General features: G+C 37.0%; 1 protein-coding gene across 5 annotated transcripts in view; it reads left to right on the top strand.

The window, feature by feature from the left end:
- Nucleotides 1-6,762: 6,762 nt before the first annotated feature.
- Nucleotides 6,763-15,327, top strand: part of ctbp2a (C-terminal binding protein 2a) — a 71,879-nt gene continuing 63,314 nt past the window's right edge. Inside the window, exons 1-2 of one of the 5 annotated variants that reach the window (XM_036215551.1) lie at nt 6,763-7,158; nt 12,302-12,393. The gene's annotated coding sequence lies outside the window, so the exon portion shown is untranslated. Of the gene's footprint in view, nt 7,159-7,262; nt 8,495-12,301; nt 12,467-15,327 lie in introns of those variants that run through there. The other 4 variants (XM_036215550.1, XM_036215555.1, XM_036215549.1 and 1 more) reach the window with 4 other exon arrangements.

Genomic DNA, 15,327 nt, shown 5'->3' with positions numbered 1-15,327 from the left:
ATGTGCGTGTTTGGAGGGAGTGGGGAAAAAATATATAATCATAAAAGAGTCCAGATATTTTAATCCACCATAAACCAACAGGAACCAATTCAATTAGACCGTTTGAAATCATCTGGGTTTGACAAACAGTGGGTTTGTTTCAGGATAAAAAAAAAAAAGTTGGTTTGTATTTGAAGATGAACTAAAAGATGATAATAGACGACATGTTTTAAGCAGAAAAAAAGACATTTTCTTTCTGCAAAGCTGATGTTTTCTCCAGAGTACATCTGGACCAGCTGCTTCATGTCAGTAAGTAGTCACTGGGGAAATGGGCTTTTCTCACAATCATGCATTCTACTGTTGTAATTAGCTCATCCTTGTGGATTTGTTTTTCTTTTAAGAAATAAATCTTACAGCTTCTCCTTTAATTCCCCTTTTCCCGTTCTGTGATTTTATTTTGACACGATTGCTCTCATCACCACAAACATAACCTCTGGAGCTGTAAATCATGATTTATGCTGTTTTTACACACATTTCTGGGGTTCATCCGAAAACAGGATGGTCCATAAAGAAGTGTAAACTCAAGGACTCTGTGATCAAAAACCCTCCAGCCCTCTTAGATGATGAGCGAGGGTTCACAGTTTTCCAAAAAAGAGGAAATCAACAAGCACCGTTTGTAATGCAAGGATATGTTGAATACAGTTTCTGTGGTAGAATATCAAGCCTTCTCTCAAGGACAAAAGACACGTATCAGTAAACAAGCATTCAACCACCAAAGCCTTACACCTCATGAATATTAAATCAGACACTTTGAATACTACCTCTTTTTTTTTGTTAGCGGGCTTTAGTCTGGATTCTTCCCAGTTGCTGTGATTTATTTGCAGGTGCATGTGCCTCTTTGATGTGTTGAGTTGAGAGGTTTTGCACCTGTTAGAGAGGGGGAAAAAAAGAAAAAGGAAGGCTTTAAAAACAAGAGGCGGATTTGCCAGACAGTCAAAACAACAAGGAAGATTTGTGTTGCCATGGTACGTTATGTGTGTTTTCTTTACACAAAAAAAAAAAAAAAGGCTGCAACTCTGTTTTGACATGTTATATTGTGTGCAGCAAAATTGCTTTGTTGTTTAGCAAAAATCAACTTTTTTTGTCCTAGTGTTGGCTTTGATATCTGCTTTGGCATTACCAGATTGTGCATTTTGCATTTTGTCCATTACCTATTCATTAAAGATGTGACTTGAAAGAGAGTTGCTATGGAGATGTGGTGGTTAGATTTCAACGATTTTTCTTTCTGTTTATTCGTTTGCCAATTATAACAAATTTCTTGCATTCTTGATTTTCTTGTGTCTTTTTAATAAGACCCCAAGAGCTTGGATTTTTTTTCTCTCTCCTCCTTTTAAACTATCACAAAACTGCACAAAAAGTAAATTCCCAAAAACAAATTTCAAGTCAACCTGTAGCTTGATGAAATCATGTTATGTCTGTCAGTCACTTTGCTTAAGATTTCCCCCTATCTCTGACGGGCTTCTGTTTTCTAGCATCCAGCTGGCTGGATTCCCGTTTTGTGGTTTGTGTTGTAGGAACGGTCAGGGGCTGTCCAGAGTCTGAGGGCGGTGATAAAGGTGACTGGCTATCTCATTTCCACAGAGGACTAGATAATATCCTGAGAACATTCCCATTACTCCAGGAGTTTGCTCATCTGAGATAAGAGTTGGCCTGCGAACATTCGTGAGTCCCTGCACTGTACATATGTGTAGAACTTTTTGTTTTTTGCTGCAGTCCGGTCCACCTTGCAGCCACGAATCGTCCACAAACATCTGCCCTAAATTAAATTCCTGAAAGTATTTTTTTCTCCCTCAACCTCAGATACATTTTGCATTTTAATTTGTGTGTAGGTAGCGAGAACAATTGCATTAGGCTGGTTGTAAACACAAGCCCTACAAGCAGCAGTCTGTTTCAATGTGCCACCAGAGACATAACACGATAATAGTTTATGCAAGAGCAGATGAATTAATAATGCATTGTTTATGTAAAGGAAATCGCAACGAATTTGTAGAAATTGCCGCGGCAGCCTTGATTAAAAGCCAGAGTAAAGTCAAAATGATTGTCTTTGGTCTAAATCAGGGTTCTCAAACTCAATTTACCTTGGGCTGCTAAAATCTGGGGCTGGCTGGGCTGTATGGGGGTCCATTTGTGCCAAAAATATGTTTTTCATTCATATAGTCCATTGTCTATGTCTGCTAAACAATTTTTTTGAACATTTGTTCATGTCTTTGTACCACTAAGCATTATTTATCCGTAAATCAAGCTGACGATGCTAGCAACTGTTGCTAAGGACTTTTCTGACGACCAGATCAAACGACAATAGCAAATGCAAAGTTTTAAGCATAAAGCTGAAACATGCAGAAGGAGATATTGCTTAGTAAACATTGAACTCCCATGTTAAGGCGGGGGCCGCAAAATATCGACTTGAGGGCCGCAAATGAATGGCCCGCGGGCCGCCAGTTTGAGCCCCCTGGTCTAATAAATGTTTTTAAATTGAAAAAAATATATTTGTATTCTTTTTCTCATAAAAGCTTGAGGAAAATTGGTAAAAGACTAAAGCTGGTTATCAAACTCAATCAGTTAAATGCCAGAGCTCCAACGTTTGTGCTCTTTGATTTACTGTAGTTTTTTAATTAATTGTTAACACGATCAGCGTAATTCCCGCAGATTCTGAGGGAGAAAAGCGGCTAAATTCCAGTATATTACAGACTTTGTGTTCAAGCATCACTGGCGACACCTCAGGTGTTAAAAAGTTAATCAATTTTCAATTCAATGCATTTTTTTTTTGTTTTTCTCAGGCAAAAAGCAACAGTTTTTTTTCATATAAGAACTCCTATTTCGTTAATAAAAGTATTATAGAATTGTTGAAATTAGAAACATGAATTAACATTTAGGTAAACTTTTATAACTCTCATGGAATTGTATTTTTTTTTTTAACAAAACCAAAATGATACAGTGATCTAGCTACATAATATACAAGGCATTTTTAAACATAGCTTGTGTGATGAGGCACTTTTCAGTACTTAGTTTTATAAAACTATTTTTTTAAGGTGGATGAATGTACTATATTTGGTAAGTTAATAGATTTAAGCACATTTTACATAAAATGAAGACTTTTTTTTTTTTTAAACGGCTGTTTTTAGAGTTATTGTGTAGTCTGAATTGCCACTTTTGTGTAACCTTACCGAGTGTTTCATCAGTGCTTCATAAGCTCTTATCTCCATCTGCACCGCTCCCCAGCATCTGCATCATACTGTTAGGTGAAATGCATAAATCTTCTCCAATCAGGAGCCTGACTAAACAGCCCTGGGATCTTTCTTTTCTACATCGCCTTTTGTACACGAAGAAGAGCGGGCCATTAATTCAGGAAATCTGGTTACACATATGCCAACAAGGGAAGTTAATCACTTCTGACACAGCCTTCTAATTGTTCGAGACAAGTGCAGCTAAAACAAAGTGACATTTGACTTAAATTCCGTTTCGCTCAAATGCTGTTTTGCACCAGCGGTAAGCAGCCCTCTGTGGGGGAGACTGTTGTTATTTTTAGATGTGACTGCAGAACTTCCTGCTTTCTAACCATATCTATGATTTAGTCAGACCTGGAAACTGATTGAACAGTTCACGAAACCATTCACAGTTTTCTATTTCCTGCTGTAGGAGGAAGCAAAAACAGGATGTTAAAAGCAGTCAAACAAACTGGCAACAAATAAGTCAGATTAAAGGTGAAAACGTTCGAGAAATATGGGTTTGAGGAAGTCTTTGAAGATATTATGGTTGAAGCAAATGTCGAAAGAAAAAGATGCACACATTTAATAATTGGGTTATTAATAAAAGTACATTTTACATTGCAAATGCAAATTGTTAAAGCATTAATTATCAAGATATGAATTTTAATGTGTCATACTTTATTCCTTTTAAAGATTTGGAATTAAAATTACACTGGATGATTCGTGAAAAGCTATTTCTGAAATCTAAGAGTTGATGCATTGACAGTTTATTTTTCACATGGCTGTGAATACCGAGGGGCGAGCACAAGAGATTGATTCAAGGATTCAGTGAACTTTCCATTTGAATGAAGTAAAACGTGGAACGGCGTGGGATTATCATAACCCTTGGAGGTGTTATTGTATCTCTATATCCAAGTCGAGACTTGGGCAGGTGCAGAGCAGCTCTCCCCTCTCTGCAAGTTACTGCATTAAGTCCTTCAAATTTAGTAGCACAGTCATGAGCCCCCCATTCACTCTGTGGAGTAGAAGAATTGCTTTGCATTTTAAAAAGGTCAAACACTCAGATCTCTGCCAGGAGGAACTGACGGAAGAAATAATGTCTGCGCAGAAATATGCGGCCGCACACTGCCAGTCCTCTAAAATACTCGCTGTACATTGAACTGATTACAAGCACGTTAACCCACGTCCTCTAACAGCCAGTGAAATTATAAAATCTGGAATACAGCATAGAGAGATTTTTTTAAGTACCTCTATAATTCATATATCATATAAACAGGTTTGTCTATGTATCTGTGCCTCCTCATCCTTTCTCTTGCCACCTCGAACATATGCTTCCATCGATGTGCCTTGTTGGCTTGTGTCAGTATTTGGAGTGTTTGGGTTCATGCCCAGTTGTTACATTGTGCTGGGAACAAAATGACCACAGTAAAGGATGCTCTGAGAACAGAGCCAACAGCCCTGAGGTCCAGGACCACACACATGCAACTGAAACAATACCACAGCTAAATGAATTAACACAAATATATATATATTTTTTGCAACATGCTTGTAAAATGTAATTTCTATAACTCTAGTTCAGAATAAAAAAAAACAATAATTTGACATAACAAGGATCTATTACAAAGTACATTTTCCTAATCCCTAACTTTGGTTCTACAAAGCAAAGAGACACTATGAACCGGTTGAAAATGGTATTTAGAAAGAACTGAAAAAAACAACATAAATAATCAAATTAAATCTTGTCAAAAAGTATGTAATCATATGCATCTCTTGGACACTATTTTGTCAAAAACAGTTGCAAATTCACAGTTATTCCTTCAGAAAATAGTATTCTTTTGTACGTTTAGCACTCTAGAATTTATATTTTGTTTAATATTTTATATTTAAGATTTTTAAGCATTTTGCTTTTAGATGGATTCATGCATTAAGTCAGTCAAAAATAATGAATGTGAACCTGTAAACATATGTCCATGTAACCTTGAGGAATTGCACCATACATTTTTATGTATCTGAAAAAAAACGAACATATGAAATATTGATTGGTTTGCTTTTATTATCTAACAAAAAATAAAAAAGTTTAATACTCCTGATTAATAAAAATTTGATAAAGTGCCTGAAAAAAGGGCAGAAGAAAAATCATATTCCTACCCAATTTTAGCATATTTTATTCGTACATATCAAGCAAATAATATTTTTCACATAAAAATAAAATAATTAACATCAAGGGACCAAAACGATGAGATAAAGTCATGCTTGTCGATACATTTTCCCATTAGGCTTCTCATTTTCTGTTTGTATTTTTTTTTATAAATTGACTACATATGTATTACAGTACAAAATCATTGAATAAATGAGCAGCAGTTCATAAAAAAGCCTATTAGAAAATACATGTGTTGATGATAAACAATATCTAGATTAATAAATCAAGGTTGGGTACTTGAGTAACTAGAATAATTATTTTTACATTTTAATTGTTAATTTTAAGTCCCGCTCCAATCATATTTTAAACTTATATAAAATATTCCCACTGGTCTTTTACTTGTGATTATGCTGTTTTTAGCTAAAAATGAAAAACCTGTCTTGTATTTTTTTAGGTAAATTTGCATCTGAGTTATGGTGCAGAGTAAGCCTGCACTAACTACCCATCATCCCTTTGTTTACATGCTCCCCCACTAATTCAAAGCCCCTCGATATATTGGGGCTATTCATTCATACAGTTTTGAGCCAAATATGTAAGAAATCCCAAACTTTCTGGTTGGATTTTCTTCACTGATTATCCTGTAATAGTGTTTATTTTCCCTTTTCAAATTTCCAAACTATTAGATTTGGTCTATTAACAGAAAACAAAAAAGCAGAATTTGGTACTTTAATAATATTTGCAAAATTTTATCACATAAATGTCATTTTTTGACAGTGCACCCAGTTTTTGTTGCTTTCAAAAAAATAAATACCAAGGTGAACGACTACTTTAAAGAGATGTAAAATGCCCAAATGTCTTACTTTAATTTTTAGAACAAATTTTTGAAATTGTAGAAACTGCAAACTATAACACATATCCCAAATCTTTTATTATAAGAAAAATATGTTAAATATATTATATATTTACTCCTGTTTTACATTGTTTACCTTTATTTTTTCTTTTCTTTCTTTCTCTTATTGTGATTTGAAATCTCATTTATGCATGCTGATCTGTTCTGAGCCATTTATATCCAGTAATATTTGTATTTTTGAGATATTCATCCAGTATTATTGAAATGCGTTGTCAATTAAAGAAAAGTTTTAAAAAATAAATTTATTGGAATAGATCTTTAATAACTCATCACGAACGGAAGTCATATTTTTTATGTTTGGATATGTCTTTTTTAGGTGGTTTATCAGAGTAACCAAGCTTTGAAATCTCGTGATCAAAATCAATCAGCACCAGTGGAGCTGAATTGACTGATAACAGTGATCACAAGGCGCCTTTCTAGAACATTCCCACTGTCCCATCTCCATCAAGAGCAAGAAGTGTCTCATCTGTGCGCGCGCGCACACAGCGCGTGAGCATGAGGGAGAAGTGGGCAAAGGCTCCGCCTCACTCAAAGAGCGAGAGAAAAAAAAAGGAAAAGCAAACTGATACACACCTCTCAATTCTGGCAGGAGCAAAAGAATAGGAGTGTTTATGAAGCGTTTAAGTAAACAGCCGGATAACCAAGCACACCGATAGCCGAGGCTACTTGTCCCCGTAAAAACCGACACCAGCAACGGCTTCCCAGCGCCGGAGATTGTCCCGTTGCGTTCAGGATTAAGTTTGAATTTCATCCAAAAGGTGGATCATTATCTAAATCCGAGATAACAAGCGAATTTGAAATGCGTAGCCTGCGATGCTATTTTTGGAGCCGACGTTTGAACTCTCAGTAAGCGTCCAGTTGAGGTAGGATTTCAGATTATTGCAAAAGGTGGTGAAAATGTTGACCGTGTGTGCTCCACCGGGTATAGTTTTGGAGAGCTATACTCGCATCGCTGTCCATGTGTCCCTGCGCCATCAGCGAGGAGGGACAAGGGAGGGTGGGAGTAGACATTAGCCATTACTCTATTTTACAGTCAGAACAGCCGTTATTAAGTTTTTCCACGATATAAACTCCTAACATTAACATTTCTTTTACTTATTTTAAAAATAATATATTTTTTAAAAAATAATTTTGACAAGTTCAGGAGTTTCATAATAGTAAAAATAAAAAAGTTAGCTAGTTTTTGACTTGCTGCTAGCTTGTTTGAAAACACTGATGACGTATCGCTTAATCATGTCCAAACTAATGAACAGCTTAATTAGTTGTCCAATTAGATGCCTAAAAACTCAAATTTATTTTTTTTATTTCATATTTATAATTATATATTATTTTTTAGTTTTGACAGGCAGAGTGGACACTCAAAAACAACTCTTCCACACTCCCCCCGTTTTTTTTTTTTTTTTTTAACCGCAGTTGGAAGCTTCAGTGGAAGAAAGCTTTAAGTGGAGGAGGAGGAGGCAGTTCCATTGTCTGGCCAGTCAAGGGGTGGGGAGAAAGGCTGTATGCAGATGTGCTGCTGGCAACGGACATCTGCTCTACCCCCGTGGGCATTGTCACAACAGGCAGGGGAACTTGTGTGGAGCTACAGAGGGGAGGGAAAAAAAGGCTTTTGTTAGTTCTGTGCAGGCCAGATCACAGTGCCTGTATGTCAGATGATCTCAAAATCCCTCCTTTGATTTATAGATTATGTGTTTTAGCTTATTTTCTTTCTTTTTTTTAAGTGGTTGGAGTTGAACTTCCTTTCCTGTCTTTGTGCCCAGTTTGGGTTTAGGTATGCTCATGGCAAATGCATCACAGACAGCATTGCAACTCACATGGCAGCTCTGATCGTAGCATTTGATGTATCACTAAAGAGGGGAATGGCATAAAAAAACCAAAAAAGCTAAATTAAAGCTGATGTCTGCACAGCTTATGTAAGCTATCTGTGCACTCGTAAGTCTTGGTGCTGTGTTTGTCTCGAAAATCCGGCGTCTCATTTGCCTCAGCAGATATTCCCTGGTGGCTGGAGGAGTCAGTGTGCTGTGTTTATGAACATGATTTGTGCTTGTAGGGTGCAGCGTTGTACATGGCTGATCTGCCGCACTGAGTTTGCGTAGGAACGCATTAGTGTGCCTCTGCTGTATTTATACCGGGCTGGAGAGGCAACCTGGGGAACAAGCGCACCAAAGCAAGGAGAAATAATGGATTCTGAGAGCACAGGTGTCATCTCTCACTTCGCTAACCGTTTGCTTTGTGGGTTTTTTTTTTTGTATTGTGGACAGAAGCTGTTTATTTATGCATAATTTGTTTGATTTTCTTTTCAACTGTGGACACAAAAATGAAGAACATTTTGATTTCTCATTAGTTGCCTTTTTTTGAAGCCAATGAAGCAAAAACAAATGGTTTCAGCACCCACTACTTTTATTGACAGTAATTTGGACAATGCTGAAAAAGCTGTTTTGAGAATTTCCATAATTTTCTAGTTTGTGAAAGTTACTCTCATGTGATTGAAGAAGTTCAGAATGGAGAAGGAGGAGGTTTCCTGCACCTCAACTTTTGTTTGCTTTATTTGCATATTATGTACATATCAAAAACTCAATGGAATCACTCCTGAATTTTTCCAATCTGAGATGAAGGATTGTGCTTCCTCACCTTGCAAACGGAGGTCCGCGTGCTTCACAGACTTCACTGTGATGTTTAATCTTGGAGCATCTGTTAATACTTTTATCTCAAAGAGCAGACATTAAACAAATCTATTCTGTGTTTAGTTTAATTGGTGGTCTCTGCAGATTTTCTGCACCTGTTCCTGGCTTGCCGTAGCGGGCTCTGTTGTGTCTCAGATGCTTCAGAGTGTCTTTGTTCGTGGTTGTCAAGGATAGTTTTAAGAGAGTGGATTTGTAGCGCAGAAGACAGAAGCAGCAGGTGTCTGATTCTCCTCACTGATAAGACTTGTTTGCCCAGAGTACTTAAAAGAGACAGGCTGCCCCGTGTGTGTTTGTGTGCGCTTGCGCTCATGTCTGCGGCGGCTGATGTGCCATATACAGTAGCGAGAAACAAATCCGTGTTTGTTCTTGATGCAGCCAGGTCACGTTTCCATACTCTCATTGATCTTTTTTTTTCCTGGACTTGGCGCTCTACAAGCTTCCTTCAACAGCTTTAAGTTAGACATTTAGGTGTCAGTTTTGACACTTTTGCGGCCATTGAAATCCCTATGCAGGGGTACATATACTTTATGCAAGATTGCAGCAGGGCTGCACGGTGGCGCAGTGGTTAGCGCTCTCGCCTCACGGCGAGAAGGCCCCGGTTCGAATCCCGGCTGGGACCTTTCTGTGTGGAGTTTGCATGTTCTCCCCGTGCATGCGTGGGTTTTCACCGGGTACTCCGGCTTCCTCCAACCGTCCAAAAACATGCTTCATAGGTTGATTGGTGACTCTAAATTGCCCCTAGGTGTGAATGTGAGAGTGAATGTGTGTGTGATTGAGGCCCTGCGACAGACTGGCGACCTGTCCAGGGTGTACCCCGCCTTCGCCCTTCAGTAGCCGGGATAGGCTCCGGCACCCCCGCGACCCCGAAAGGGACACAGCGGTCACGAAAATGGATGGATGGAAGTTTGCAGCACATAGATGGGACAATCTGCCCCAACTTTAGTACACTTTAAAATAGGGCTGCCATGATTAGACGACTAATCGACTAATAAAATAGTCAATGACTATTTTATTAGTCGATTAATCGTTGCTTTATATTATATGGAGTTGGAGTGTAGTAAAGTTGAAAGTTATAATTTCATCATGCTAGCTTTTTGAGAATATTTAGACTTTTATTAAGGTTTTTTTTTTTTTTGGCTGTTTTGGAGTTTAGCTAATATTTTAGCTACATGCTAGCTGTTTTTGCCAATTTAGGATTTGTATTAGTTTTTTAGGCTATTTTGGAGTTTAGCTAACATTTCATCTACATGCTAACTATTTTAGCTAATTTAGTTTTTTGTCAGTTTTTTAGGCTATTTTGGAGTTTAGCTAATATTTCAGCTGCATACTAGCTGTTTTGGCTAATTTAGACTTTTTTCAGTTTTTTAGGCTATTTTGTCATGAACTAACAATTTAACTGGCTATCAGCTTTCAACTATCAACTTCATAATTTTTCGCTATCAAAGTCAGCATCTTCAGCTATCAGCACTAGCATCTTTAGCGGCCAATTTCAGGTTACAGCATTCACACTAGCATTATCGCAAGTAATGCTATATGTCTTGATTTTTGTTAATCTAAAGCTATTGATTGTTAAGATGTGTGCTTTACATCCAGTTTGCACATGACCCAATTAGTCGACTAATCGAAAAAAAAAAAATCGGTGATTAATCGACTATTAAAATAATAGTTAATAATAATAGTTTATAAACCCACTTCAAGGAAAATTGTGTTCTTAACATATTATTGTGGGATTTTTTTTATAATAGGGAACATATATAAAGAGAGTTGAGCTCAAAATTACATTTATTGAATATTTATTTACATCATTAGATGAAAGAAAGCAAATTTGTGACATAAAAAATAGGCTTGGCGGGACACAAGTTTCCCTTAACTAGCTCTCAACAATAGCGAAGGGAGGTGGGGCGGACTTACTCTGCGCCAATTGTCCCACTCACAACTCAGGGGCAAATTTCAAATGAACTACTGCCACTCTGCAGATGCTATGTCCTAGAAAACGACACAGATTTTTTAAAATTTTGGCAAAAATGGTGTAATAGTAGTTAAAAAGACCATTGGGAACGCTTTTGAAATAGACCAAAAGATAATCTGGGTTAGTCAAAGCCTTAAACCTGCTACCATCCAATATAGCAGTTACATTTCTTGTTTTGTTTTTTTCATTTTGTTTCATTTGATCAAAATGTTTTGATGCTGCCAAAGCTTTTCAGCATCAGTGCAAAAGCAGGTGTTACACAAATAAAGCTGCCGTGCTGTATTTGATAGCTTTTTTTTTTCCCTTTTTGACTGAGACACTCAAACACAAATAGAAATATTTGTATCACTGCAATGTTTGTGGTAAATACAAACTTAAGCAGCTGCAGTGCTGCTTGTATAACACGTTTATTTGTATGGATTCCCTGAAAGTCCCGGATTTCTATTGTAACTTCCAGCCTGTGTAAAAATAGCAAATGAATTTTTTGTCAAAGAAAAAGCAAATCTAAACATGGTGTTCTGGTAGACACTTAAATATCGGCTATTGGCTGCAGTTGCTGAGGAAATATTGGTTATCGTAATGACTGTAAAAAATTATATCAGCCCATCTCTAGTCTTAACCATCTCTCCGTCTTAATGGTTAAAAAAACAGAATATAATGTACTACATTGTAATATAAATAACAATTAGTTGTGTTGATACAATCCCAAAAAACACACATTATGAATGGGTCCATCAAACGTTGCTCCCTCAAAACAATGGAGTCATGATTGTTATTTAGCCATGCTTAATAATTATCTATATCTGCGGTTACATTGTTTGTTTATAAGAGTTTTAATTCTTTTGCTTTTGTTCTTTCTTTCTTTTCCAAATTACACTAGAGAAAGCCAATTGAAGGCAACTTGAATACAAATTAAAACTCAAATCAATCTTTTCATTTATTTATTTTTGAGATTGGATTATTTTCTTTTCAGTCCTTTTTTTGTTGCTTTGTTAACTGTAATTGTATTGTTAGAATCTTGTGAAGCTTTTAATCTTTGTAAACCACTTAAAGCTTAAAAAAAACAACAACAAAAAAGAAAACGCTGGTGTGCCTTTTAATGGGGATAAAAAGTAAAAAAAAAATGTTGAGAACCATTGCCTCATCTCATACTTTAAACATTTAACTGCCCTTCAGAACCACAAAAGGCGGGACTGGTAACGTCTCTGGTTCTGCTCATAGAAGGTTGTTCTGGCCGCATGCTCTGCTGGCAGGAGCAGAGAAGCAGCTTTTTCTTGAGTCGTTATGAATACAGCTCTGCTGCAGCCGCCGTCAGTGCTGACAGCTAATAATGCGAATGACTGTGCTTTGCAGAAAGCCAAAGAGAAGGAGACTAATGAAGAGAGACAGGAAGAGAAAGATAGAGGAAGACAGGAACAGATGGAGATGAAAGTACAAGTGGGAAGGTATCTGCTTTCTCTGCCCGAGCTGGGGAAGTTTTCTGAGGAGGATTTACACACATACAGAGGCACAAACATGGTATGCTTTTTTTTTTTTTTTGTAGAAGGGAGGTGGTCAGAAGGAGGATAGGTTCCTTTGTGCCTGGCCAGAGCCCCCTATTTCTTTCCAGCTGACATAGACTTGTGTCAGGAAGATCCATCTTGCTGATGTTAGGCAAGCTGCGAAGTGAAAGAGACGCCTAAAATGCTGAAGTGGACCCTGGCCAGGGGAGAGATGGCTGTATTTGTTTGCTATTCTGCTGAGCACCACTTCACAGAGAAAACTTTTCTCCCTGTAAATTGCTGACAGAGAGGAAGAGGGAGGGAAGAAAAAAGATGGAGTTGGGGATTTGGGAGTTTCTCGGAGATTTGGCCATTGTGGTTGTGTGACATTGACATTTGGACATGGTTTACGGTTGGGTGTAAAAGCTTACTTTTTCATTTCTCTTTTTGCACACAAACTGTTTCGCCACTACCCATAATTCTCCGTCAGTAGCCAGTGAACCTTCCAACCACATGAATATACATGATAAGTGGCTTTTTTTTCCTTCTGCCCTCAAAGCTGTTTTTTTTTTTTTTCTTTTTTTGAGTCCAGAGACGTTTCATGTTATGTTTGATTGGCCCTGGCATTTGAAAAGGTCCTTAAATTAAAAAAAAAAAAAGAGGAAGAAGAAGAAGAAGAAGAAAGTTGTTTATGACAACCAGAGAAGTCTCCTCGCAGCAGAGTAAAAATGTCATTTGAAAGCAGCACAGCTCCTGCATATTTAAATGCTAATGGCCCCGTGAATGTGCTTGCTAATAGGATGTTTCAATCTGGAGAATTGTAGTGTGTACACTTTCAGTATTCATGCACACTGTCTGAGTGCTGCCTCTAATAGCGATGAAAGATGCATCTGCTCTTTTTATTAACTGATAATGTGAAGTCTCTTTGTGGAGTTTTTTTTTCCACTTTACTGTATTTTTCTTTGTAGCAGAATAGATATAATCCCAACACATTAAGAAAAAGTTATTCAACTTATAAGTAATTATTGTTTTTTTGATATTTAGATATTATTTGTTAATTTTTATCAGTGGTTGTGGTAAAGTTTAACATATTTAATAAGTTTGCAGATCTAAAGCGTTTCCTGCCCCTGATGTTCTGCGTGGAAAACCCTGTAGAAAGGCACCAGGTCTTTGTTTAATAGCTGCCACTTGTCTTCATGGACTTCGGCTATGTTCCAATTCCTTTAGCACTCACTATATAGAGCGCCATCTAGTGCGTTCCCATTTTGTAGTGCTTGTCGCTGCATTTTCGGTATGCGGAAGCAAAACGGTTGCACCACTCTCCTGCATGCGCAAACCAAATGTCACTTCTGCTAAAGCATTTTCCGGTCTTCGGACGGTAACAACAATAATAACCTTAAAATGTTTATCATAGTGAAAACATTCACTTATTTTTGAGAAAATGAAAGGAAAAAGACACGTTAAGGATCAGGACCTTACAATCTTGCAGTGACTACAAACGAACTACAAATGTTTTCTTCTTCTGCTGTTTTACATGACTGCAGTTTATTCCCTAAGATAAGAGGATACAGCGCCACTTCAAAACACTTTATTTTATCCGGTAATCCAAACACGTTATTAACGGTAACTCGGTGGCTTTTTTTCGCACTGTAATCTAGTCAGGAAAGCTCTAGGTTGTTGAGAAAAACATAAATTATTGTGATCAAGGAGTTTTACTGTTTGGAAATGACTCTGTGGTATAGTGGGTGAAGAGCGGAAGTGACGTGTGGTTCGCGCATGCGGGAGAGCGGTGCAACCGATTTGCTTCCGCATACAGAAAATGCAGCGACAGTGCTGTCCGAATCTACAATTCCAAAATCGAGTGCCCTGGAAATTTCCCACAATCCTCAGCAAAAAACCAGGGCCCATCAATGCTCACTAGACTTAGAATATGGACCACAGTGCATTGTTTTACCAATTTTTGCTTTATTTTTTAACATACCATCCACATTTACATCATCCGAACACAATGCATTCATAAATGATCATCGTAAAATCCTTGTTTTCATGTAATCAGTAACATCATTTTTGTAGTTTAAAAAAAATATGGGTTGATAAAATCAATTAATCAATTTGAATAGATTCAAGCTTAACAGATCAATAATTGATTCATAAAAATATAAATTGATTTAGCACATTTGGGTGGCTTTGCGGCTGTTCATTGACAGGGAGGTCCCAATTATTATCAGTGTCCAACAACCAATTTATGTGTTCAGCCTATTTTCCTATTGTCTATTTCTATCAGTTAGGGAGTGGGTGGTAAGAAAGGGGTGGTGGTATTGTCTGCTGGTTTGGAGCAGGGATGCTTAATTTTTAATTTTAATTTTATTGCATGTTTTTATATTACTTACACTGTTCTGCTTTTCTTGTAAAGCACTTTGTGTTATTCTTCTATATGAAAAGTGCTATATAAATAAAGATTGATTTGATTTGATTTGATAAAGCTAAAGTCTAAAAGCTTGATGCTAACGTTTAATGGAATTTCCAATAGATGGCTAATGCTAACGCTCGGTCGATACATTGCTGACTAAATGAACATCTAAATGAACATATTGTGGTAAAATAAGGTGTAATACTATTGCGCGATCGCCACCTAGTGGCCAAACTGAAACGCCCTAAAGGGGAAGCAGAACAATTTTTACAATGTTAATGATCTGAACATTTTTGTAAGAACCTCTACTTTAGAGAAACCATGTAACACTTTATGTTGTTAACAATCTAATTATTTCACTAATACATTTTACAGAATGTGAACTGGATCAGATTAATATAAATATATTCAAAACATATAGTATATTATTAATGTATTCCTAAACAAATGTTTATAAATGTGTAAACTCAAAATGGAATTGAATTGAA

The sequence above is a fragment of the Oryzias melastigma genome, linkage group LG15 (genome assembly GCF_002922805.2).
Source record: "Oryzias melastigma strain HK-1 linkage group LG15, ASM292280v2, whole genome shotgun sequence".
Lineage (NCBI taxonomy): Eukaryota > Metazoa > Chordata > Actinopteri > Beloniformes > Adrianichthyidae > Oryzias > Oryzias melastigma.
This window is presented reverse-complemented; position numbering and strand designations above follow the sequence as displayed.